General features: G+C 53.6%; 1 protein-coding gene across 11 annotated transcripts in view; it reads left to right on the top strand.

Moving 5' to 3' along the window:
- Positions 1 to 18,307: 18,307 nt before the first annotated feature.
- TMCC1 (transmembrane and coiled-coil domain family 1) overlaps positions 18,308 to 27,332 on the top strand; it is a 201,578-nt gene continuing 192,553 nt past the window's right edge. For 9 of the 11 annotated variants that reach the window (XM_073351268.1, XM_073351263.1, XM_073351258.1 and 6 more), the window contains exon 1: positions 18,308 to 18,411. The gene's annotated coding sequence lies outside the window, so the exon portion shown is untranslated. Of the gene's footprint in view, positions 18,412 to 25,895; positions 26,144 to 27,332 lie in introns of all 11 variants that reach the window. The other 2 variants (XM_073351262.1, XM_073351261.1) reach the window with 1 other exon arrangement.

Below are 27,332 nucleotides of genomic sequence, written 5' to 3'. Positions count from 1 at the left end.
ATTGTACCTTTTTAAAGGCACTTCAGATCACAGTAGCTTCTCAGAGTCATGCCAGACACCGGGACGCTTTCCTGGTCCTCTGACATCAAGGTCAGAGCTCAGAGACTATCTGGTAATGGAAGCTGGTTGTTTGTTCCTGCTTCTCAGGTCCTGTTCAGCTATCCAAAGCATTAGGAATAACAAAGAGAAGAAGAGCTCAGAAGAAATGTTTTCTGGATGGAAGGCAGCTGCTGATTTCAAGAATAATGGAAGCAAAGGTTGGCAGTGTTTGGGGGAAGTCCGTTTGCATAAACCTTGTTGCAAAAGACTTCACCATGGTTTACATATAGGGTTTCACTTTCCTTGGAGTGCACTGAAGTACACCAGTCTTTTGCTGCACATCAGATGGGTCTAATCCTCACTGCAGTTTGAGGATAATACATTGGTAGAGTAGGCATGAGAGGTAACATTCAAACCAAAGTTCAGGAGCATTGTCATAGCCAGAGTTTTGACTATTATAGCAACAGAGGGTCAGCTACAAAGTCTGGCTCCAGATTTGTGTGTCTGAGCTTCCCGTAAGTTTGAGGACTTTCATTCCAGGCATTTACACCAGGCTCATCGAACACCCTGGTATCTAGGGATTATGTGAGCCGCTAAGGAGGCGTTCTCAGAGGTCCAAGGCAACCAGTACCCAGGAAAGGACATTTACAATTGGTGGACTTCTGGGTTATGAACCAAGAATCCTCCCACTTTATCAGTCTGCTACCTCCTACTACTTTGCTCTGGGTTAGGTCCGGCTTCCGGCATCTCAATAGTTTCTCACTTCAGAACACCAAAAACCTTGCAGTTATGTCTATTGTAAACCCACCACTGTCCACTTCCTACCACTGACTTTTGAAAAGTCAGCTTCAAGTTTACCCATGTTAAGTAGCATCCAGAGATTTCTTGACTAACTAGAGCATTCTATACTTCCTTTGGCTTCCATCTCTTTCTTTAAGATGCAACCACACAAGTTTTAATTTTTGCTGAAAGAAAACATGATCTCACCACATTACATGCTCTGGCTTGACTGACATCACCCAGACCCTTTGTAGTGGCACTAACTGGGACTTCACTTAGCAGGAGACTGTTGCATGTCTCTCTGGATGTTAAGCATTGGTGAGAAGATGAAGGAAATAGAATGATGCTTCTTTTAGCTATGTTTTCCAGTAGAGACACTCATAGATTACAGATTCACTCTAGAACTAATGGGACACATTGACAGAGCATTTCTGGAAAATGTGATGAATTTTCAGTTCCTACATTAAAAAAAAACTTCTTTAGTTTATATACTTCTAATCTGGGTGTCACAGCTCCAGGCAGGTTTGCACTGTTCAAAACTACCACTTTGTGACAAAGCAGGACCCCAGCCTTCTCAGGCCATGCCTGGTGCGTAGACTGTGTCGTCCAGAATCAGTAATTGCAATGGGTACTGGATTAGTTTGCCAGCTTCCATGATTAATAATCTGCAATTGGAACATAATACAGCAGCCAGGACCCTGAGTTACACTAGGGCAGATCCATCCCATTTTTGGCTCACTTGCATGTGTTACCAGCCAGGCTTTGCATCACTTATAATGTGCTTGTGTTGGCTCACTTGCATGTGTTACCAGCCAGGCTTTGCATCACTTATAATGTGCTCTCCACAAACAGGGGCCAAGTTACATCTCCAAGATCCAAATGTCAGTCCCTGAACAAAGCTGGAGTAAATAGGCTTTGTGCAGGCAACCTGCGCAGCGGGAGTGGAGGGATTTGTGAAGGGCTTGTAAAACACCTTGAATGGATGCTGTCATAAATATAAAGGGAAGGGTAAACACCTTTAAATCCCTCCTGGCCAGAGGAAAAATCCTTTCATCTGCAAAGGGTTAAGAAGCTAGGATAACCTCGCTGGCACCTGACCAAAATGACCAATGAGGAGACAAGATACTTTCAAAGCTGGAGGGGGGGAGAAACAAAGGTTCTCTTTGTCTGTGTGTTGCTTTTGCCGGGACCAGAGCAGGAATGCAGGTCAGAACTCCTGTAAAGGGTTAATAAGCAATCTAGTTAGATATGCGTTAGATTCTGTTTTGTTTAAATGGCTGATAAAATAAGTTGTGCTGAATGGAATGCATATTCCTGTTTTTGTGTCTTTTTGTAACTTAAGGTTTTGCCTAGAGGGATTCTCTCTGTTTTGAATCTGATTACCTTGTGAGGTATTTACCATCCTGATTTTACAGAGGTGATTCTTTTACTTTTTCTTCAATTAAAATTCTTCTTTTAAGAACCTGATTGCTTTTTCATTGTTCTTAAGATCCAAGGGTTTGGGTCTGTGTTCATAGGTGAACAAATTGGTGAGGATTTTTATCAAGCCTTCCCCAGGAAAGGGGGTGTAGGGTTTGGGAGGATTTTGTGGGGAAAGACGTTTCCAAGCGGGCTCTTTCCCTGTCATATATTTGTTAGACGCTTGGTGGTGGCAGCAATAAAGTCCAAGGGCAAAAGGTAAAATAGTTTGTACCTTGGGGAAGTTTTATCCTAAGCTGGTAAAAATAAGCTTAGGGGGTTTTTCATGCAGGTCCCCACATCTGTACCCTAGAGTTCAGAGTGGGGAAGGAACCTTGACAGATGCCTTGACAGGATAAGGCTCCAGAAAAACTAGAGTCAGGGCAAATTGGGAAGGGTACGAGTGGGTTCTCTTTGGCTCTGGAGAAAGATTTTGGACGAGGTGGAATTGAAACACGCATTTATGATTCCATCCTGCTTCATATGGTATGAGAGATATTTTGCTATGTTGCACCATTGTTTGTTCAGGTCCCAGTGAGAGCTTTTCCATGGGACTGTCAATTCTTCAGAGTGAAATCCAATCCCTGGGTTGGTGCTTTACAGTTAGGAAATCTCAATGAACAGTTTTATGTATTATTATCCACCAGAGGGAGCCTCTACAGCATCTCCTAACAGAATCATGTTGAAACTGACCGAGCGTTTCAGAATGGTGTTGTATAAGGTCCAATAGTATTCAGAGGAAATGCCTCCCCCAATCCCCTGTTCCTACTTTCTGGCATGCATGCAAAACTGCATGAAAATGAGATTTAATTTACCATATTTACAATGTGCTCTGGGAGTTCTGGAGCATGAACTGTACTAAATACAGCACAGCCAGAGCTTGGTGTTTGTCTTGTTCCGTGGGGTTTTCTGCTTCATCAAGAAGACGATTAAAAACGAACCGGAATGTTTCCTCTCTGGGCATGTGTTCTCCCCTTCTTCTATATAGTAACTCACATCACCATAGAAAGGAATTGCAGTGTAAGTACCAGTCCATCAGACAGCAGGATCATCACCTAACTGCAGACTGCCAGCAACTTGCAAACCTCAGCTCCATAAGAAACCTCTCCCCATGGTTAACAAAATGAACAATCCTGCTAACTGAGCTACTAGGGTGCTATAGAAAAACACCCGTTTCTGTGGGTCTGACATCTTTCTTCCTGTGGAAGACAGGGTGCACAGATGTGTATATATATACCAACCTTGTTAAACCATGACTGTCTAACATGTTTTAAAACCCAGTGTTCTTTCTCTACACTGGTACGAAGTGGTGTTTAATAATGCATTAATTAGCTCACTTTTCCCATTTAAGCAAAGCTCTGCTGAGAGAAGAATTAACCTCTTAGGCAAACCTGCCCTGTTGTCTGGATTGTGCTAGGTGTCCAGATTAGACAGTCTCAGTCGTGTTCTCAACCTTATTAAGCTAGGCCCAGGTTCGTCGAAGGGTAATGTGTGTCAATCACCCTCAGTGCATTTCTTCTGGGAGCCATTTTGTTAACCATTTCTAATTCTTTCCTCCCCCATAACATGGTCTTCCTCGAAGAACAGAAATACATATCTGGTGTCCTTCAGCAAAGCAAAGGGAATAATATCAGGCATATCTGAGAAGAACGTTGGAAGTTATTTGGGGAGGGTGGGGAAGGAAGGAGGGAGATGTGTCAGGATTGAGCACTTTCTGCTGAGCCTGTGGACTAGTCAGGCTAGCCTCCTGGCTGATTAACAAGGTCAGCTGGATTGTGGTAGGATCACCTGATTGGCCAAAGGGAGGCCAGCTTTTAAGCTCACAACAGCAGTCCTCCCCCCCCCCACCGGCTCAGCCCCATTCTAACCAGTGACCTGTACTGCCAGCATCTGCCCCTGCCAAAATGTGTAGACTGACTAAATATATCCAAGGCCAGGTTTTCACAGTTAGGATTGTGCATTTTATATAAGCAGAGAATCAGTCAGTGCCCATAATCAAGTATTTTTGCACAAGTGTTGGGCACAGGGTGCTTGCATGTGACAATAAGTAAGCCCTTCACAAATCTATGCATGCAACTGCACATGGCTGGCTTTGAAAATCTGTCTCTCAAAGCTTTGACTGGAAAATTTTAGAGCCTTTAAAGTACTGGCTGCAAAAGCTTCAAGGCCCCAATGAACCATCTTGTCTTCAGAGATCAGAGGGAATAGGTTGCTGGAGTTTGGTATTTGCAGGGCAGGATTGGAGGGAGCACTCACTGTTTGTATAATTCTGCCTATGGAAAGCCCTCCCTCCTAAGGCAGGGAGGTCTTGGAAGTGTAGGGTGACCATACGTCCCATTTTGGCCAGACCAGTCCCTTTCTAAGCCCTGTCCCAGCCGTCCGGAATTTTTTGATCAAGTTGGCAAGAAAGGAACAAATGCTCACTTTTGTCAAAAAAGTGGGGTGTGGAGGAAGGGTACGGGGGGGGGGGAGAGAAAGCGGCGATGCCAGCCCTGCCAGGGCGGAGGGGGGGAGCAGGGCTCAAGCAAACAGTGATGCCAGCAAACGGAGCATAGAAGTCTTTCCTTTACAAGCACTTTTGATAAGCCACAACAGCGGTTTTAGTATTCTCTTCTACCTGCGATTGCTTTCAAAAAACAAACATACCATTATTTTAAAATAGGATTTATTGTGCTCTAATGCTTAGAAAGTCCATGGCCAATAAATAAATGTTATAAATTTTTAAATTTTAAATAAATGTTATAAATCTAGCCTAAATTTTCAAAATTGTGTAGTGATTTTAGGTGCTCCAACTTGAGTCTCCAGAGGGGGGCCTGATTTTCAGAAAGGACTGAACACCCACCTTCTGAAAATCAGGCCCCTTTTAAGGTATCTCAGGTTGGGTACCCAAAATCGGAGATTCCCAAAATCACTAATTACTTTTGAACATGCAGGTCCTAACGTATAATCATGTTCACCTGATCTCTGGGTAACCAGACTCCCAGATAAACTGACGTGGATCATGATTCATGATATCAATGCACACCATGCATTTCCTCTCTGCAGCATTTCTCTGAAATACCGTTTCTCCAGGGCCTGCATTATATGGATGTGTATTATGAGAAGGAAAGCTAATAATGGAGGAAGACTGAGGTGTTTATGCCTATTGTGCTTCAGTCTTCACTAAAAAAGTTAATTGTGACCAGCTGCTTAACACAACAAGGGGAAAGGATTGCAAGGACTGAAAGCCAGAACGGACTGCAAGGGAAGAACAGGTTAAAGAATATTTGGATATGTGAGTTGTATTCAAGTCAGCAGGGCACAACAAAATTCACCCTAGGATACTTAAGGAACTATCAGAAGCAATCTCTGAACCATTAACAATTACGTTTGAGAACTCACAGAGGGCAGGTGAGGTCCTAGAGGACTGGAGAAAGGCAAACATAGTACCTATCTTTAAGGGGGAAGAGGAGAACACGGGGAATTATAGACCAGTCAACTTAACTTTGACACCTTGAAAGAGCAAATATAGTGCCCATCTTTAAAAAAGGGAAGAAGGAGAACCCGGGGAACTACAGACCGGTCAGCCTCAACTCAGTCCCTGGAAAAATCGTGGAGCAGGTCCTCAAGGAAACCATTTTGAAGCACTTGGAGGAGAGGAAGGCTTGGCTGTAGACAATGGATCGTGTGGTATGGTCTGGATGAAAGCTGGAGGCATGTAGGTAGGAATAGTGGTCAGTAGGTTTCCAGTATAGGGTGGTGTTTATGTGACCATCGCTTATTAGCACCGTAGTGTCCAGGAAGTGGATCTCTTGTGTGGACTGGTCCAGGCTGAGGTTGTTGGTGGGATGGAAATTGTTGAAATCATGGTGGAATTCCTCAAGGGCTTCTTTTCCATGGGTCCAGATAATGAAGATGTCATCAATGTAGCGCAAGCAGAGTAGGGGCATTAGGGGACAAGAGCTGAGGAAGCGTTGTTCTAAGTCAGCCATAAAAATGTTGGCATACTGTGGGGCCATGCGGGTACCCATAGCAGTGCCGCTGATTTGAAGGTATGCATGACACTAAGCTGGGGGGAGAGGTAGATACTCTGAAGGGTAGGGATAGGGTCCAGATTGACCTAGACAAATTGGAGGATTGGGCCAAAGGAAATCTGATGTGGTTCAACAAGGACAAGTGCAGAGTCCTGCATTCAGGAAGGAAGAATCCCATGCACCGCTACAGACTAGGGACCAACTTGCTAAGCGGCAGTTCTGCAGAAAAAGACCTGGGGATTACCATGGATGAGAAGCTGGATATGAGTCAGCAGTGTGTCCTTGTTGCCAAGAAGGCTAACAGCGTATTGGGCTGCATTAGTAGGTGCATTGCCAGCAGATCGAGGGAAGTGATTATTCCCCTCTGTTCGGCACTGGTGAGGCCACATCTGGAGTATTGCGTCCAGTTTTGGGCCCCCCACTACAGAAAGGATGTGAACAAATTGGAGAGAGTCCAACGGAGGGCAACAAAAATGATCAGGGAGCTGGGGCACATGACTTACGAGGAGAGGCTGAGGAAACTGGGCTTGTTTAGTCTGCAGAAGAGAAGAGTGAGGGGGGATTTGATGGCAGTCTTGAACTACCTGAAGGGGGTTCCAAAGAGGATGGAGCTAGGCTGTTCTCAGTGGTGGCAGATGACAGAACAAGGAGCAATGGTCTCAAGTTTCAGTGTGGGAGGTCTAGGTTGGATATTAGGAAACACTATTTCACCAGGAGGGATCATGAAGCACTGGAATGGGTTACCTAGGGAGGTGGTGGAATCTCCATCCTTAGAGGTTTTTAAGGCCCGGCTTGACAAAGCCCTGGGTAAGATGATTTAGTTGGGGTTGGTCCTGGTTTGAGCAGGGGGTTGGACTTGTTGACCTCCTGAGATCTCTTTCAATCCTAATCTTCTATGATTCTATAGTGAAATAAATTATTAAGCAATGAGTTTGAAAGCACTTGGAGGATAATAAGGTGATAAGTAAAAATCAACATGGATTTGTCAAGAACAAATCGTGCCAAACCAACCGAATTTCTTTCTTTGATAAGGTTACTGGCCTAGTGGACAGGAGGCCAGTGACATACCTTGATTTTAGTAAGGCTTTTGACGCAGTCCCACCTGGCATTCTCATAAGCAAACTAGGAAATTGTGGTCTAGATTAATTTACTGTAAGGTGGGTGCATAACTGGTTGAAAAAATGTACTCAAAGAGTAGTTATCAATGGTTTGCTGTCAAAGTGGAAGGGCGTATTTTGCGGGGTCCTGCAGGGGTCAGTCCTGTGTCAGGTGTTAGTCAACATTTTCATTAATGACTTGGATAAAGGAGTCGAGAGCATGCTTATAAAATTTGTGGATGACACCAAGCTGGGAGGGGTTGCACTTTGGAGGACAGTATTAGAATTCAGAAAAACCTTGATAAACTGGAGAATTGGTCTGAATTCAACAAGATGAAATTCAGTAAATACAAGTGCAAAATACTACACTTAGGAAGGAAAAAAAATCAAAGGTATAACTACAACACAAGGAATACCTGGGTAGGTGGTAGAACTGTTGAAAATGTGCTGAGGGTTATAGTGGATCACAAATTGAGTATGTCAACAATGTGATGCAGTTGCAGAAAAAAGCTAATATCATTCTGGGGTGTATTAACAGGATTGTCATGTGTAAGGTATGGGAGGTAATTTTCCACTCTACTCAGCACTGGTGAGGCCTCAACTGGAAAGATGTGGACAAACTGGAGAGAATCCAGAGGATAGCAACAAAAATGATAAAAGGTTTAGAAAACATGACCTATAAGGAAAGATTTTAAAATACTTGCACATTTAGTCTTCAGAAATGAAGACCTGGGGGGGACCTGTTAACAGTTTTTAAATATGTTAAGGGCTGTTACTAAGATGATGGTGATCAATTGTTCTCCATGTCTGAAGGTAAGACAAGAAGTAATAGGCTTAATCTTCCACAATGAAGATTTACGTTAGATATTAGGAAAAAACTTTCTAACTATAAGGATAATTAGGTACTCAAATAGGTTACCAAGGGACATTGTGAAATCCTTATAATTGGAGGTTTTTAAGAACAGATTAGACAAACACCTGTCAGGGATGGTTTAGATTTACGTGGTCCTGCCTCAGCATAGGGGCTGGACTAGATGACCTCCCTAGGTCCCTTCCAGCCCTGCATTTCTGTGATTCTATAATTATAGAGAGAAAGGCCAGCTGTAAAGTTCAGGTCCAGATCAATATGGTTCTGAGTATCCCCAAAGTTTGGGTGCATTTGGATTCTGGAATTTTGGGCTAATCCATTGAAGAGGTTCAAAGTTCACATCTGGATCTGAGTCCTACTTGCTTAGATCACTCTTTAGTTCAGGGGTGCACAAACTTTTTAGCCCGAGGGCCACATCTGGGTGTGGAAATTGTATGCAGAGCCATGAATGTAGGGCTGGGGCAGAGGATTGGGGTGCGGGAGGAAGTACGGGGTGTGGGAGGGGGTGTGGTGTGCAGGAAGGGGCTCAGGGCAAGGGTTGAGGTGCAGGAGGGGTGTGGGATGCGGCGGAGGCTATGGGCAGGGGGTTGGGGGCTCATGGCAGGGGGTTGGGGGTGCAGGAGGGGGTGTGGAGTACAGGAGGGGGCTCAGGGCAGAGGGTTGGGGTGTAGGAGGGGTGCAGCAGGGAGCCCAAGGCAGGGGGTTAGGGGGCTCAGGGCAGGGGGTTGGGGTGCAGGGATGCAGGCTCCAGCCCGGCGCTGCTTACCTCGAGTGGCTCCGGGGTGGCAGCAGCATGCAGCATGGCTAAGGCAGGCTCCCTGCCTGCCCTGGCCCCACGCCTCAGGGACATGGTGCTGGCCACTCCCGGGAGCCTGCCTTAGCCCCCCTGTGCCACAATGCTGGCAATCCTGCTGGCAATCCTGCTGAAAGCCCTGACAGGCCGGATCCAGCCCGCAGGCTGTAGTTTGCCCTCTCCTGCTCTAGTTCAAATGTCTGTGATTATTGGGTCTATATCTTGGACCCTTTTGAAGTTCGCTCCTCACTAGCTTATAGCAAAAAAGTCTCAAAAAACCTTGGCTCTCATATTATCTAGTCTCTCCAGATTTACCCAATTACCAGGTGTGGTTTTGCCATTAAAGTAAGATTATTGCATGCATATTTCTGAAAATCCTCTTAGTGAACTTCTGACCCCCCTCCTGCTTTCTATACTTTCCCAGTTGCTGGCCCATTTTCAGTTAAACCCTGCAGGACACATTTCTTTTTTTGTAATGGTAAGCTTTGCTGCACAGCAGCTTTTGTTCCTGACATAATAACAAAAGCAGCATTATTATGACTGCTGACATTTTTGCTGGAATGAGAGTGACGGAAGTAAAAAAAAAAAAAAAGCTCAAGAGATCGGCATTGTGTTTGCTAACAAGGCTGACTGTGCTGCTTTATTTTTAATTTTAAAAGAACAGATACTGTCCCCGCCTACACTTGAGCAAATGCTGCTAAGGATGGAATCTGTCAAGGGAGGGTGATAATGAAACACATTTTGCCGGACAAGATTTACATGTGCAATCGTTCATCTAACATTTTTAAAAAATCAGAATGCAACTGCATGCCTAACTTTGTGCATGTATTTAACATATTTGTATAAACAAATTACCAGAACTGTCTATTTATGTATGTCCAAATATTGTGTGGGACTTTGGGAATTGCATGTGTAACCCATATGCTTGCATTGCAGAATTTAGTGGTGTAAATAAGGGAAGAAACAGTGGGAGGATACACACACATATATGAACCTCTAAAATGCAACCACCTCCGGGGTGGAAAATAGCAGCTGTTTAGTAGCATACAGCAAAACTACACAACAATCATAGACAAAAAGCGGAATCCAGCTGAAATCAGAGGGGGATGTATAGATACCAAATGTACTAACTCAGTTGGATTTAAACCAAGGAACAAAAACTAATAGTCCTGTTCCCAGGGAATCTATATTATTTGCCAGTATCAAGACCTCTGTCTTTTGTATGAGAAATAAAACAGCACCTCAAACAACACAGCACCCCCAAGCACAAGGAGTGGGCATTGATTCTGTCTTGATTCTGAAGGAAGAGTGCCATCTGCTAAGGCATCCGTATTACTTCCTGCAGCCTCTGTTTTCCTTAGACGTCTCCCAGTTCAGTGGTGATGTTCTTCATTGAGTTTGGGAGATCTGATGAGCTCGCAGCCCACGGTGGCATGGCTGTAGGGATGAGACTGACGTGGGTGCTGGCAGGATTTTGGTATATTCATACCAAATATCTGTGTGGTTTTTATCCAGGATTTTTCAACATGCTACTGCCTGGTAAAGGAGTTGGGGGGGGGGGGAGGGAGTGGAAAGACTCTGAGGTGCCCAAATACGACTGAGGTAGCAAAGCAAGATCCAGTTTCAATAAGCTTTGCTCCATCAAAGCATGCAGTGAGGTCATTCCCCATCTGTACTGTTCTCTTGATATCCCTTCAAGGGAAGGGAAGGAAGAGGGGTAAGAAGCCAAAGCAAAGATTTGAGAAGAATACACTTACATAGACTGTTTAAGCACTATTATCTGTTCCAGGTACATCTAAGTGCAATCCAGAAGAGACTCCATTCACAAGCTCTGATAAATCCTGCTAGGTGACTTTGTATTTCCTTGGGTTGTACTATGCTGTGTGCATAGTTCTTATCAGGTCTCCTCCATGCAAAGTAAACACTGAAACTGAGCAGCTAAATGAAATGACTAATTGCCATTCATTGGTTGCCTGCTAAGGCAAAATTCAGGAACTATAAAAACTATAAAAAAAAGGGTATCTCCTGTACCCCTGTACCCTTTATCACACACACTCAAAAGCAGACCCAAGAGAACAGACCAGACTTCACCAGGACAAAGGAATTTTCCAATCCCCTAAGCATTAGCTCTGTTTTGATGCAGTTCTTGCGGCAGGTCTACACTTAAAACCCTACAGCGGCACTTCAATGAAGACACTGCTATGCTGATAGGAAAGCTTCTCCCATTGGCATAGTTAATCCACCTCCCCAAGAAATGGTAGCTATGTCAGCAGGAGAAGCCCTCTTGTCAACACAGTGCTGTCTACACTGGGGGTTAGGCTGCCATAACTGCATCGCTCAGGGGTGTATGGATTTTTCACACCCCCGAGCGATGTAGGTATGCCAGTGTAAGTTTGTAGTGTAGACCTGACCTTGGTAGTTCTGTCAATGAGTCATAATATAGAGGAGTTAAAGAGGGACCCAAGCTGTGAAGTCAGGGTCACCATCTTGATTTCAAACCCTTCTACTTTCAAAGTTTGGTAGAGTTCAGATCACGCGGTTTATGCAATGGATTTCATCTCAGTCACCATTTCTGGCAATACAGCTAATGCATGTTGGACCCTTCAAAACCATAGCCCAGAAGCCATCCAGTGCTAGTTTTTATAGTGACTAAAGAAATAGGGTTTGATTTGAATGCAATTTATCAACACATTACATTTAACAGTAGCTCCTGGTTAGGTAGGGCGACCAGAAAGCAAATGTGAAAAATCAGAACAGGTGGTGGAGGATAATAGGAGCCTATATAAGAAAAAGACCCAAAAATCGGGACACTCAATCTAAAATCGGGACATCCGGACACCCTCTGGTTAAGTTACTGATGAGAGATTTCAAGTCCCAGTCTACCATCTACTACTCAGGCTCTTCTCAGCAACTTCAGATGTAAGGAAGCACATATAAAAGTATAGTTAAAAAAACGTAGCAAACAGCAGCAAAGCCTCCAGAGGAAAGAAGGAGTGAGGATGGATCCCAACAAGTACAGGGACACTCATCTTACTGAAGGGCATGTTTAACAGTTACCCCTGTTACCGACCTGCCTTTATCAAGGTGGCCTGATAAAGGTTAAGCAGAATTGTGCTTAGTACATTTGTGGATTGCAAGTTAGTGGAATGATTCAGCAGCAAAAAGAATAGTCAGTCAGTGATGTGTTTTCCTCTAGCAAGCCAAGTAAGTAGCAGAAAAGGAAACATCCCAGCTTTGGGCTCAAGCCAGACCCATCACTGGTTGTGTAGACCAGAATTCCAAAGGCATTCTCCCACCTCTGTTTCCCAAGCAGATCCCCTTACAGGGCTCAATTCAACATTGCCTGACATCTTGGACAGTTATTTACACCAGAGCAAGGTGCCACCAAATCAGAATAATCTCTTACATTAATTTTGCCCCGGTATAAATGACTGCTCAAGGTGCAGGGCAATGGTGAATCAATCCTCCAGCTTGCTCTCCTATGCACCTATGTGAGGAGAGAGGGAATCTGGTTTTAGGTTAACCACTTGATTACCGGAGACCAGATCGTGCCCTTGAATTCTTTCACATGGATACTTTAGGGTGGTTTCCTAAAACAGAGGATTGTCTAAGGATGTGGCTCCTTGTACACATTTATACACATGCAGGTCTAAAAATCTGACCTGTGTGTGCATGTGTGTACACATGAACTGGCTTGATTTTTCAAAGGTGTTTCCATTTACTTCAGTAGCTCTGAAAATCAGGCCAATAAATTCATATATATATATTGGGTGTAGTATAAGAAGTTCCATAAAATAGAACAGAAATATATATATGAAATGCCATCCATATATTACTCAAAAATTATTACTAAGTACTGAAGCTAAACATTTAAAATCAATTTTACTTATTTATAAATGTACTACTTCTTCATAGATGCTGGTTTTGACCTCTTTTAAAACATAAGTAACTATGCAAAAACATGCAATATGTGATCGCTTTATATAGGGTCTAGTCATGTTATATTTACTTGCTTCGATGCCTGGTCTGTCATTTTTGCATAACGATTAAAACCACAGATGATCTGGGGGCTTTTGAATTTTTAACAGGATTGTTAGTGATGTTATTCTTAGTCTGGTGTATATAAAAAGCCAAACTGTTGCCTACCTGGGGTCTGACCTCAATAAGTTATTGAATGGTGCATTTCTTATGAAATGATAAATACAAACAAAAAAAAATCTTATCTGCTTCTCACCATTTATATTGTTTGTTTACTTTGTGTATTCCTCTAGTTTTAGGCAATGAAACTGGACGCATCAGTTTCACTCTCTGGTTCTTATGCACAGACACAGTATCCTAGTGTTTGGGATTTCATTGCCAAAGAGGGATGTTTACAGCCCCAAAAATAGTTTACACTGATGTTTTAAAACATGATAAAAACATTCTTGTTAATTTCTAAACTTGTAAAAACAATAAAGGAAAACAACACAATAAAACAAAAACACCCCTACCTTTTGTCCCTACGTTACTTGACATTAGCTCTAGATCAGTGGCTCTCAACCTTTCCAGACTACTGTACCCCTTTAAGGAGTCTAATTTGTCTGCCGTACCCCCAAGTTTCACCTCACTTAAAAAGAACTTGCTTACAAAATAAGACATAAAAATACAAAATTGTCATAGCACACTATTGCTTACTTTCTCCTTTTTACCATATAATTATAAATACTGTACTTACATTTCAGTATAGTATACAGAACAGTATAAACAAGTCATTGTGTGAAATTTTAGTTTGTGCTGACTTCACTAGTGCTTTTTATGTAGCTTGTTGTAAAACTAGGCAAATATCTAGATGAGTTGATGTATCCCCGGAAGACCTTTGTGTACCCCCAGGGGTACATATACCCCTGGTTGAGAACCACTTCTCTAGATTCTACAAATCCTCATGCAGTGCACAGCAGGGAACCTTAGAGGACTAATCATTTATGAAGAAGCATAAGATGTCTTTTGACTACTGAAACTGGCCACTCCATTCACTGGAGCATGAATGGGGTGTTATTAAATGGTGAAACACCCACTATAGAATTCTGCTTCCACAGCTCAGCAGTGCCATTGTCAATGGTGGGTATTAGCTTTAGCGTGCAAGGATCCTCAGATTTTTTCTTTCCTGCCTTTAGGTTCTTTTGGCATGTCAAGATCCATGTACTTGCTGGTCCTCCTGTGACTATAAATTCAGCTGGCAGTGCTTAAATTCAAAATGCAGCTCATGCCACTCTCCACACCCTAACAGCATAGTCAGAGTTCTCTTTTTGCCTCCAGCTATACTGGCCTGCTGTGATTTGGTGGGGGTAGGGAGGGGGGACAGAGGAAGAAGAGTAGAGGGAGGAATATTGGCCAGCATAGATTAATACATGTGATTTAAGAGGAAATATGAATGTTAACATCAAAAGAAATGGGTATTATTTTTAATGAGTCATATAAATTTCAGACTTTTCCACCATTACTACATTAATTGCATCAGACAAACCCAGATCAAGGCCACTTTTTCATCAAATCAGCTTCCACACAAAGGACTACAACTTCTAAAAATACACAGTCACAGTCACATTGGATAATGTCACAGATCAGCTGAATGTAATAATCTCTGTTGGGTTCTGATCTGTGGCATTGTTGTGAAACAAATCCACCATGTTGCTTTCGTCTTTTCTAAAAGGCACATTGTTTGATCCGTGTATCCCTCTAATCAGTACACCCTCCTGGTGGGGTCTACTGTACAGCATTAATAATGCTGCTCCCGCTGCAGAAGGATCTCACATCACAAGAAGGAGAGTAGAAGCAAAGTGCCGGAGCTAAAACACTTTGGGCAAGCTACTGTGGGCCAAATTCATTCACTAGGCCTGATTCTCTATTCCAGCTGAGATGGACTGAACACAAAAAAAGGAAGTGGCCATAAGGCAAAGCTAGCCCGAAGGTATAGTCTTCTGAGCCAGGCTGTGTGGGGCCTGCTTGGCCCTGATGGAAATCAGACCATATAATTTATTTGACCAGGCTCCCCATTTTCTCCTAGGGACCTTAGTGTTGCTGGCTGCTCTGGTGGTGGCTGTCCCATCCCCAGCTCCCAGCATCGCCACCACTAACCATCCTACCCTACTACACACCCTTAGAATACCCATCAGCTTCAGGCCTGTGATTGATAGCAGCCATTGACACCTTCCAGCATAACAATATGATCCAGGAAGCAGAAATGCAAGTGATTGGGCTACAAACAAGGATTTTGTGGGTCCTCTGCTTTCCCTCTGGATTAGAGCTTACATTGAGCAGTTACGGCCTTACAGAAACCCACAAAATAGATGGGTTATGCACTACACCTTTGAGCACACTGTCCATTTACTGGAGAGCGCAGTACTTGAAGTTACTTTTGCCTGTATCTGCTGCCCTCTTATTCTTCTTTCTCTTCCAAATATAATACCCATCTCATCTAAAAGGAGACTATCCAGCAAGCAGATGCTTCACTGTATTTCAGGGACTGCCCTCAGCTGCCTAAATCAAGATCTTCAGCATAGCTGGACCCGGGCAGCAGAGACGAGAGACAGCTATTGAACTGTTTCAATGTGTGTAGCACACAGCACTGTACATCCATTCTTGTAGTGAGGGATGGCTAGAGGTCTTCCAGGACTCAATGTAAACTGCCATATATACCCCCCACCCACAGCAAAAGCATAAAAACCGTGTTGGTAGGTACTTTGGGTTAACATTGAAGATCTCATCCCCACCCCACCCAAAAATAGTGCAGACTAACCCTATCACTTCTGGGTTATCTTGAATAAAGATTGAAATCACATGTGCCTGTATGTGTTCCCTGCTCCTGTCTGCGTCACCCCTCCAGAAAAGCTTCAACTGATTTAAATCTTACTTCTGCTAAGGTGCCCAGGAGTATTGGGGTCATTTGCAGCTGCAGGAGTTGATGATGCTCTGGGTAGGATTGCCAAGTGTCCGGTTTTCGACCAGAATTCCTGGTTGAAAAGGGATCCTGGCGGCTCCTGTCAGCACCACTGACAGGGCCATTAGAAGTCCGGTTGGCATGGGGCTGGCAGGCTCCCTACCTGGCTCTGCACGGCTCCCTGGAAGCAGACGGCAAGTTCTTGTGGTCTCTTAGGTGGAGGGATGGCAAAGGGGGTTCCACATGCTGCCCCTGCCCAGAACACTGGCTCTGCAGCTCCCATTGGCTGGGAACCGCGGCCAATGGGAGATTCGGGGACAGCGCCTGTGTGTGGAGGCAGCATGCAGAGCTGCCTGGCCACCCCTGTGCCTAGGAGCTGATGGACATGTTGCCATTTCCAGGGAGTTGACTGAGGTAAGAGCCGCCCAGAGCCTGCACCCCTCACTCTCTCCCACACCAGGCCTGAGCCCCGTCCTGCACCCAATCTCCTTCCTGCATCCCCTCCCGCACCCCAACCCCTGCCCCAGCCCAGAGCCCCCTCCCACACCCGAACTCCTTCCTGGATCCAGCACCCTGAACCCTTCCTGCGCTCCAACCGCTTGCCCCACCTCAGAACCCCCTCCCACACTCCAGACCCCTCGGCCCCAGCTTGGAGCTCCATCCTGTACCCCAAACCCCTCATAGAATCATAGCAGATTAGGGTTGGAAGAAACCTCAGGAGGTCATCTCGTCCCCCTGCTCAAACCAGGACCAACCCCAACTAAATCATCTCAGCCAGGGTTTTGTCAAGCTGGGCCTTAAAAACCTCTAAGGATGGAGATTCCACGACCTCCCTAGGTAAGCCATTCCAGTGCTTCACCACCCTCCTGGTGAAATAGTGTTTCCTAATATCCAACCTAGACCTCCCACACTGAAACTTGAGACCATTGCTCCTTGTTCTGTCATCTGCCACCACTGAGAACAGCCGAGCTCCATCCTCTTTGGAACCCCCCCTTCAGGTAATTGAAGGCTGCTATCAAATCCCCCCTCACTCTTCTCTTCTGCAGACTAAATAAGCCCAGTTCCCTCAGTGTCTCCCCCAGCCCCCCTAATCATTTTTGTTGTCCTCTGCTGGACTCTTTCCAATTTGTCCACATCCTTTCTGTAGTGGGGGGCTCAAAACTGGATGCAATACTCCAGATGTGGCCTCACCAGTACCGAATAGAGCAGAATAATCACTTCCTTCGATCTGCTGGCAGTGCTCCTACTAATGCAGCCCAATATGCCATTAGCCTTCTTGGCAACAAGGGCACACTGTTGACTCATATCCAGCTTCTCGTCCACTGTAATCCCCAGGTCCTTTTCTGCAGAACTGTCGCTTAGCCAGTCGGTCCCCAGCCTGTAGCGGTGCATGGGATTCTTCCATCCTAAGTGCAGGACTCTGCACTTCTCCTTGTTGAACCTCATCCGATTTCTTTTGGCCCAATCCTCCAATTTGTCTAGGTCACTCTGGACCCTATCCCTGCTCTCCAGCTTATCTACCTCTCCCCACAGCTTAGTGTCACCCACGAACTTGCTGAGGGTGCAATCCATCCCAGCATCCAGCTCATTAATGAAGATGTTGAACAAAATTGGCCCCAGGACTAATCCCTGGGGCACTCCGCTTGATACTGGCTGCCAACTAGACATGGAGCCATTGATTACTACCGGAGGAGCCCGATAATCTAGCCCCCTTTCTATCCACCTTATAGTCCAGACATCCAGGCCATACTTTTTTAACTTGCTGGCAAGAATACTGTGGGCTCACAGTATCATCCCTGGCCCCACCCCAAAACCCGCACCTCCAGCCAGAGCCCTCACCCCCTCCCACACCCTGTGAAAATGAGGGAGTGAGGGTGAGGGAGAGCAAGGGACAGAGGGCGGGGGCTGCAGTGAGCCGGGGCAGGGCCTCGTGGGAGGCGTGGGGCAAGCGCGGGGCAAGGGTGTTCGGTTCTGTGCCATTAGAAAGTTGGCAACCCTCGCGGTCGGCTCGTCCAGGTTGTAGTTTTTAGTCCTTGGCTTCTGGGTTGAGTGGCGAATGATGCCGAATGACGGTTGACACTTGATAAAAGTTGACTGTATGACAGGAGCACCCCTCCCCCTTCAGTCAGGTGGGGCCAAATTCACACCTGGGAACCCCCCTCAACCCAAATCTCCCACAAGGGGGAGAGGGTCTCAAAACGCGGCTCCCGCGAGGGGCGGGGCTTGCGCTGATTTGGGGAGAGGGCTCCGCCCACTGCTGGGGGGCGTGTCCTGAGCTGGCCTAGCCCGCTGACGCCACACTGCGTGACCGACCTCGGTGTCTGCGTGGTGACGTAACGCGTTGCAGTGGGGCGGGACGGTTGGTGGTGGCGGCGCCGGGAGCCGGGAATGGGGCAGCCGCCGCCAGAGCAGCCGGGGACCGGGTGCCGCTTCCCGCCCCTAAGCCGGTAAATGGCCCCTTCCCGCCTCCGGCTGCAGGGGCTTCGGCTTCGCTCGCGCCCCCGGGGCCCTTCCACACCCCGCCCCCGGGCCCCAGCTCCCCTCCGCTCCCCTTCCACTCCCCCCGCTCCCCCCCGCTCCCCTTCCACCCCCCCCCCGGGCCCCAGCTCCCCTCCGTCCTCCCCCCGCTCCCCTTCCACCCCCCCCCCCGGGCCCCAGCTCCCCCCGCTCCCCTTCCCCCCCCCCCCCGGGCCCCAGCTCCCTTCCGCTCCCCTTCCACTCCCCCCGGGCCCCAGCTCCCCTCCGTCCTCCCCCCGCTCCCCTTCCACCCCCCCCCCCGGGCCCCAGCTCCCCCCGCTCCCCTTCCACACCCCCCCCGGGCCCCAGCTCCCCTCCGCTCCCCTTCCACTCCCCCCGCTCCCCCCCGCTCCCCTTCCACCCCCCCCGGGCCCCAGCTCCCCTCCGTCCTCCCCCCGCTCCCCTTCCACCCCCCCCCGGGCCCCAGCTCCCCTCCGCTCCCCTTCCACCCCCCCCCGGGCCCCAGCTCCCCCCGCTCCCCTTCCACCCCCCCCCCGGGCCCCAGCTCCCCCCCGCTCCCCTTCCACTCCCCCCCCGGGCCCCAGCTCCCCTCCGTCCTCCCCCCGCTCCCCTTCCACACCCCCCCCGGGCCCCAGCTCCCCTCCGCTCCCCTTCCACTCCCCCCGCTCCCCCCCGCTCCCCTTCCACCCCCCCCGGGCCCCAGCTCCCCTCCGTCCTCCCCCCGCTCCCCTTCCACCCCCCCCCGGGCCCCAGCTCCCCTCCGCTCCCCTTCCACCCCCCCCGGGCCCCAGCTCCCCCCGCTCCCCTTCCACCCCCCCCCCGGGCCCCAGCTCCCCCCCGCTCCCCTTCCACTCCCCCCCCGGGCCCCAGCTCCCCTCCGTCCTCCCCCCGCTCCCCTTCCACCCCCCCCCCCGGGCCCCAGCTCCCCTCCGCTCCCCTTCCACCCCCCCCCGGGCCCCAGCTCCCCCCGCTCCCCTTCCACCCCCCCCCGGGCCCCAGCTCCCCCCCCGCTCCCCTTCCACCCCCCCGGGCCCCAGCTCCCCTCCGTCCTCCCCCCGCTCCCCTTCCACCCCCCCCCCGGGCCCCAGCTCCCCCCGCTCCCCTTCCACCCCCCACCCGGGCCCCAGCTCCCCCTGCTCCCCTTCCACCCCCCACCCGGGCCCCAGCTCCCCCCCGCTCCCCTTCCACCCCCCACCCGGGCCCCAGCTCCCCCCCGCTCCCCTTCCACCCCCCACCCGGGCCCCAGCTCCCCCCCGCTCCCTTCCACCCCCCACCCGGGCCCCAGCTCCCCCCCGCTCCCCTTCCACCCCCCACCCGGGCCCCAGCTCCCCCCCGCTCCCCTTCCACCCCCCACCCGGGCCCCAGCTCCCCCCCGCTCCCCTTCCACCCCCCACCCGGGCCCCAGCTCCCCCCCGCTCCCCTTCCACCCCCCACCCGGGCCCCAGCTCCCCCCCGCTCCCCTTCCACCCCCCACCCGGGCCCCAGCTCCCCCCCGCTCCCCTTCCACCCCCCACCCGGGCCCCAGCTCCCCCCCGCTCCCCTTCCACCCCCCCCCCGGGCCCCAGCTCCCCCCCGCTCCCCTTCCACCCCCCCCCCGGGCCCCAGCTCCCCTCCGTCCTCCCCCCGCTCCCCTTCCACCCCCCCCCGGGCCCCAGCTCCCCTCCGTCCTCCCCCCGCTCCCCTTCCACCCCCCCCCGGGCCCCAGCTCCCCCCGCTCCCCTTCCACCCCCCACCCGGGCCCCAGCTCCCCTCCGTCCTCCCCCCGCTCCCCTTCCACCCCCCCCCCGGGCCCCATCTCCCCCCGCTCCCCTTCCACCCCCCCCGGGCCCCATCTCCCCCGCTCCCCTTCCACCCCCCCCCGGGCCCCATCTCCCCCCGCTCCCCTTCCACCCCCCCCCGGGCCCCAGCTCCCCCCGCTCCCCTTCCACCCCCCCCCGGGCCCCAGCTCCCCCCGGGCCCCAGCTCCCCCCCGCTCCCCTTCCACCCCCCCGGGCCCCAGCTCCCCTCCGTCCTCCCCCCCGCTCCCCCCCAGCTCCCCTTCCTCCGTCCTCCCCCACCCGGGCCCCAGCTCCCCTCCGCTCCCCTTCCACTCCCCCCGCTCCCCCCCGCTCCCCTTCCACCCCCCCCGGGCCCCAGCTCCCCTCCGTCTTCCCCCCGCTCCCCTTCCACCCCCCCCCCGGGCCCCAGCTCCCCCCGCTCCCCTTTCACCCCCCCCCCCGGGCCCCAGCTCCCCCCGCTCCCCTTTCACCCCCCCCCCGGGCCCCAGCTCCCCCCGCTCCCCTTTCACCCCCCCCCCCGGGCCCCAGCTCCCCCCGCTCCCCTTTCACCACCCCCCCCCGGGCCCCAGCTCCCCCCGCTCCCTTCCACCCCCCCCCCGGGCCCCAGCTCCCCCCGCTCCCCTTCCACCCCCCCCCGGGCCCCAGCTCCCCTCCGCTCCCCTTCCACTCCCCCCGCTCCCCCCTCCGCTCCCCTTCCACCCCCCCCGGGCCCCAGCTCCCCCCGCTCCCCTTCCACCCCCCCCCCCGGGCCCCAGCTCCCCCCGCTCCCCTTCCACCCCCCCCCCCGGGCCCCAGCTCCCCCCGCTCCCCTTCCACCCCCCCCCGGGCCCCAGCTCCCCTCCGCTCCCCTTCCACTCCCCCCGCTCCCCCCCGCTCCCCTTCCACCCCCCCCGGGCCCCAGCTCCCCTCCGTCTTCCCCCCGCTCCCCTTTCACCCCCCCCCGGGCCCCAGCTCCCCCGCTCCCCTTTCACCACCCCCCCCGGGCCCCAGCTCCCCCCGCTCCCCTTCCACCCCCCCCCGGGCCCCAGCTCCCCTCCGCTCCCCTTCCACTCCCCCAGCTCCCCCCGCTCCCCTTCCACCCCCCCCCCGGGCCCCAGCTCCCCCGCTCCCCTTCCACCCCCCCCCCGGGCCCCAGCTCCCCCCCGCTCCCCTTCCACTCCCCCCGCTCCCCCCCGCTCCCCTTCCACCCCCCCCCGGGCCCCAGCTCCCCTCCGTCCTCCCCCCGCTCCCCTTCCACCCCCCCCCCGGGCCCCAGCTCCCCTCCGCTCCCCTTCCACCCCCCCCCCGGGCCCCAGCTCCCCTCCGCTCCCCTTCCACCCCCCCCCCGGGCCCCAGCTCCCCTCCATCCTCCCCCCGCTCCCCTTCCATCCCCCCCCCCCGGGCCCCAGCTCCCCCCGCTCCCCTTCCACCCCCCCCCCCGGGCCCCAGCTCCCCTCCGCTCCTCTTCCACTCCCCCCGCTCCCCCCCGCTCCCCTTCCACCCCCCCGGGCCCCAGCTCCCCTCCGTCCTCCCCCCGCTCCCCTTCCACCCCCCCCCCCCGGGCCCCAGCTCCCCTCCGCTCCCCTTCCACCCCCCCCCCCGGGCCCCAGCTCCCCTCCGCTCCCCTTCCACCCCCCCCCGGGCCCCAGCTCCCCTCCGCTCCCCTTCCACTCCCCCCGGGCCCCAGCTCCCCCCCGCTCCCCTTCCACTCCCCCCGGCCCCAGCTCCCCCCGCTCCCCTTCCACTCCCCCCTCCCTTCCACTCCCCCGCTCCCCTTCCACTCCCCCCGCTCCCCTTCCACTCCCCCCGCTCCCCCCCGCTCCCCTTCCACCCCCCCCGGGCCCCAGCTCCCCTCCGTCCTCCCCTCCGCTCCCCTTCCACCCCCCCCCCCCGGGCCCCAGCTCCCCTCCGCTCCCCTTCCACCCCCCCCCCGGGCCCCAGCTCCCCTCCGCTCCCCTTCGACCCCCCCCCCCGGGCCCCAGCTCCCCTCCGTCCTCCCCCCGCTCCCCTTCCACTCCCCCCGCTCCCTCCGCTCCCCTTCCACTCCCCCCGCTCCCCCCCGCTCCCCTTCCACTCCCCCCGCTCCCCCCCGCTCCCCTTCCACCCCCCCCGGGCCCCAGCTCCCCTCCGTCCTCCCCCCGCTCCCCTTCCACCCCCCCCCGGGCCCCAGCTCCCCTCTGCTCCCCTTCCACCCCCCCCCCGGGCCCCAGCTCCCCTCTGCTCCCCTTCCACCCCCCCCCGGGCCCCAGCTCCCCTCCGCTCCCCTTCCACCCCCCCCCGGGCCCCAGCTCCCTTCCGCTCCCCTTCCACTCCCCCCGGGCCCCAGCTCCCCCCGCTCCCCTTCCACTCCCCCCGGGCCCCAGCTCCCCTCCGCTCCCCTTCCACTCCCCCGCTCCCCTTCCACTCCCCCCGCTCCCCTCCGCTCCCCTTCCACTCCCCCGCTCCCCCCCGCTCCCCTTCCACCCCCCCCCGGGCCCCAGCTCCCCTCCGTCCTCCCCCCGCTCCCCTTCCACCCCCCCCCGGGCCCCAGCTCCCCTCCGCTCCCCTTCCACCCCCCCCCCGGGCCCCAGCTCCCCCCCGCTCCCCTTCCACCCCCCCGGGCCCCAGCTCCCCTCCGTCCTCCCCCCGCTCCCCTTCCACCCCCCCCCGGGCCCCAGCTCCCCTCCGTCCTCCCCCCGCTCCCCTTCCACCCCCCCCCGGGCCCCAGCTCCCCTCCGTCCTCCCCCCGCTCCCCTTCCACCCCCCCCCCGGGCCCCAGCTCCCCCCGCTCCCCTTCCACCCCCCACCCCGGGCCCCAGCTCCCCCCGCTCCCTTCCACCCCCCCGGGCCCCAGCTCCCCTCCGTCCTCCCCCCGCTCCCCTTCCACCCCCCCCCCGGGCCCCATCTCCCCCCGCTCCCCTTCCACCCCCCCCCCCGGGCCCCAGCTCCCCCCGCTCCCCTTCCACCCCCCCGGGCCCCAGCTCCCCTCCGTCCTCCCCCCGCTCCCCTTCCACCCCCCCCCCGGGCCCCAGCTCCCCCCGCTCCCCTTCCCCCCCCCCCGGGCCCCAGCTCCCCCCGCTCCCCTTCCACCCCCCCGGGCCCCAGCTCCCCTCCGTCCTCCCCCCGCTCCCCTTCCACCCCCCCCGGGCCCCAGCTCCCCTCCGCTCCCCTTCCACCCCCCCCCCGGGCCCCAGCTCCCCTCCGTCCTCCCCCCGCTCCCCTTCCACCCCCGCCCCCCGGGCCCCCGCTCCCCTTCCACCCCCGCCCCCCGGGCCCCCGCTCCCCTTCCACCCCCGCCCCCCGGGCCCCCGCCCCCCTTCCGCCCCCGCGCCCCTTCCGCCCCCGCGCCCCTTCCGCCCCCGCGCCCCTTCCACCCCCGCGCCCCTTCACCCCCGCGCCCCTTCCACCCCCGCGCCCCTTCCACCCCCGCGCCCCTTCCACCCCCGCGCCCCTTCCACCCCCGCGCCCCTTCCACCCCCGCGCCCCTTCCACCCCCGCGCCCCTTCCACCCCCGCGCCCCTTCCACCCCCGCGCCCCTTCCACCCCCCCCCCCCGGGCCCCAGCTCCCCTCCGCTCCCCTTCCACCCCCCCCCCCGGGCCCAGCTCCCTCCCCGGGCCCCAGCTCCCCTCCCCTTCCTCCTCCCCCGGTTCCCGAGCTCCCCTCCGCGCCCCCCCCGCTCCCCCCCCGCTTCCCTTCTCCCCCCCCCGCTTCCCGAACTCCTCTCCGCCCCCTCTGCTCCCCTTCCACCTCCCCCTGGGCCTGAGCTCCCCTTCCACCCGACCCCCGGTTCCTGAGCGCCCCTGCGTCGTCCCCCCCGCTCACCCGGTTCCTGAGCTCCCCTTCCCCCCTCCCGGGCCTGAGCTCCCCTCTGTCCCCCTGCTCCCCTTCCCCTCCTGGGCCTGAGCTCCCCTCTGCCCCCCTGCTCCTCTTTCACCTCCCCCGGGCCTGAGCTCCCCTCTGCCCCCCCCTGCTCCTCTTTCACCTCCCCGGGCCTGAGCTCCCCTCTGCCCCCCCCGCTCCTCTTTCACCTCCCCCTGGGCCCGAGCTCCCCTCCTGCCTCCCCGTGCTCCCCTTTCACCCCCCCGGGCCCGAGCTCCCCTCTGCCCCCCTTCGCCTCCCCCCCCCGGGGCCCGGGCTCCCCCTTCGCCTTCTCCCCCCTCCCCCCCCGGGGCCCGGGCTCCCCCTTCGCCTTCCCCCTCCCCCTTCGCTTCCCTTCGGATCCTCCCTGCTCCTCTTCCTTATATCTGGGGCCCGAGCTCCCCTTCTGTTCTCCCTGCTCCTCTTCTGTCCTGCCTGTGGCTTGAGCTCCCCCTGTCCCCCCCACCACCCTGGGGCCCTTACATCCCCTCTGAGGTCCCCTTCGGTCCCCCCTGGGGCCTGAGCTTCTCCCCAACCCCCCTGGGACCCTTACATCTTCTCCAGGACCTGAGCTCCCTCGGTTCCCTCCTGCTCCACTTGTTCCCTGGGGCCCTTCCATCCCCCCTTCCCGGAGCCCGAACTGCCCTTCCGTCCCCACAAACTATCCTTCTGTCTCCCCCAGGGCCTGAGCTCCCCTCCATCCCTGTCCCCCTCCACTTATTCCACAGGGCCTGGAGCCCATGCTCCGCTCTGTGTCCTCTGTCACAGAATCCCTCTGCCCTTCCTCCTCCCCAGGGCTGAGCGCTCGCATTTCTCTTCCTTTTGGGGGTTGAATCTACTTCTTTTCTCTTCCCAGATGGGTGAATTCTTTCCTGGAGGTCACTAATCCCCCTTCCAGCTGTTGTTACCAGCCTCCACCCTTGCTTGGCCCTAAGGGTCTCTGGTCTCATTGCCCCAAAATAAACTGTCTGCTCTGGAGTGGGGAGGAACAGGCCTTCCATCCAGTTGGAGGAGGGGGAGGATGTCTGGGGGGGAAAGTAGTAAGTCAAAGGGAGGGAGCAACTTCTCAGTGTTGGGGTGGGGGGATGTGCCCCCTCAGCATTAGTAATCATATCCTGGAATAGTTTAATGTCACTGCCTCTTCTCCCTTAAATCTGTTGTTCAAACTGGCTCTTCTAATCCTACCCCACTGTGTTTCCTGCCATTGGAAACAACTTGTCTCTGCTCTTGCTTTCCAGGGTGGAATACCCATAGCAAGAATCAAATGCTTTAAATGGGCAGAGGAAAAAATGGGACTGTGTAAGGTTGTTTTGTTGTTAAACGTCAACTGAGACTGTTTGTATCATCAAGTTTCAGCATAAACGTGCTGGGCAGCGACTTTCTTGTTTGTCGTCTCCTTTTTTGGGAGGGGTTGTTTAAAAAAAAAAATCTGTGCTTGACACCTTTATGTTTTGGAGCTGTCTTGAATTTCGCAATGAAGGGAGTGAATAAGGCTGGGGGGAGTAGGAGGAGGAGAACTGTGAGTCAGATGCTAGTGTAGGTGAATCTAAGGAAAAGCAAGGGCTCCTTATACTCAGCAGTGGATTATGGATGTGGTTCAGAGAGTGGAAGTAACTGGTGGGGGCAGAGTTTCTGAGCTCCACCTTCTCTAGCTAATAGTTGAAAAGTAGTGGCCTTTGTGTGTCGAACTGGGCTTTGCTATGCCTTTGTGAAAGATGCTGCTTAAATCTACAGAAAATTTGAATATTTTGTGGGCCTTCCGTGCCAGTGGTGGTGCTGTGGTATCTTCAGATACTGTAGCAGCAACAGTTCTGCAAATGCCTAGATAACATGTTTTGGTTATTTGGCTTTTTTCCAGCTTCGTGACAATTTCTGATTTCCCTGGTTTTAGTACGGGCTAGTCTACACTTGGCAGCGCTTTAAAGTGGCTCTGAAAAGCCCACCTCCACGACTGTGCTCCCAGCGCTGGTGCACCATCTACACTGGCACTTTACAGTGCGGAAACTTGCTGCACTCCAGAAGCGGGGGTGGGAGTGTTCTTCACACCCCGCAGCGCGAAAGTTGCAGTGCTGGTGTAGACAACCCCTAATTAAATGCTACATGCGGGTATGTCCATTCCCCTCCCCCCCGTTAACTATATTTCTTGTGTAAGAAGTCGAGTACTGAATGGAGTCTCACTCAATATATTGGTAGTCATCAAGGAATTAAAAAATAGGCTGTAATTGTTTTAAAAATCACTTTCAGGGAAGGGATCAAGCATGAAAGACAGTTGTTTCAGCACACTGAGTGTATAAAGATATCAGGAAAAACAACGAGGAGTCCTTGTGGCACCTCCTCGTTGTTTTTGCTGATACAGACTAACACGGTTACCACTCTGAAATATATTCAGGTTAGAGTAGGCTGTTGGCAGTTTTAACTATTGTGTATAGCTGCAATGACGCATGTAACACCTGAAACACATGATGAATCAAGTGTTTTCTGACAGATATGAAAACAAGGTTCCTGCTTCAGAGAGTTTACGGTTCCACAGTCAAAAACAAAACATGGGAGCAACACATCATATGTAGTAGGTTGAGGAATCATTGGCACTGACAGGCAGCAAAGGGAGGATTTGAGTTTGTGGAGATTTGGAGTAGGAGGAGGCTGCATGGTCGACAGGAAGTTGAAGGCTGTTGCATATACTGTATAGGGTGACTGCATGAGTGAAGGTGTGAACACCAGAGTGGAAACGGGAGAAGCGGAGAGAAGGTTAGGAGAAATGCAGAAGAGGAAAGTAACACTCTACCAGGAATTAAAATATCTGCTTGCTTTGGTAAGTGGGATGCACATACAGAAGGCTAAACCAGCCATTTCAACAGAATGTAAGTTTTAAAAACATTTGTAGCTCTTTCCGTTTCTATAACACTCTGAAAGGGAATGACTGTAATAAGGTCTTCCTGAGTCTGTGAACAGATGATAGTGACCTAATGCTGCCATTGCTGCTTATAGCTCTTTCAGGGCATATCTACACTTACCTCCAGAACGATTGATCCACTGTGGGTCGATTTATCGCGTCTAGCGAAGACGCGATAAATCGAGCGCTCTCCCGTCAACTCTGGTACTCCACTGGAGTGAGAAGTATAGGCGGAGTTGACGGGGGAGCGGCAGCAGTTGACCTACCGCAGTGAAGACACCGTGGTAAGTAGCTCTAAGTACGTTGACTTCAGCTATGCTATTTTCATAGCTGAAGTTACGTAACTTAGACCAACTTGGCTCACCCTCCCACCCCCAGTTTAGACCAGGCCTCAAGCTGCTT

Source organism: Lepidochelys kempii, chromosome 7, assembly GCF_965140265.1.
Source record: "Lepidochelys kempii isolate rLepKem1 chromosome 7, rLepKem1.hap2, whole genome shotgun sequence".
Taxonomy (NCBI): domain Eukaryota; kingdom Metazoa; phylum Chordata; order Testudines; family Cheloniidae; genus Lepidochelys; species Lepidochelys kempii.
This window is presented reverse-complemented; position numbering and strand designations above follow the sequence as displayed.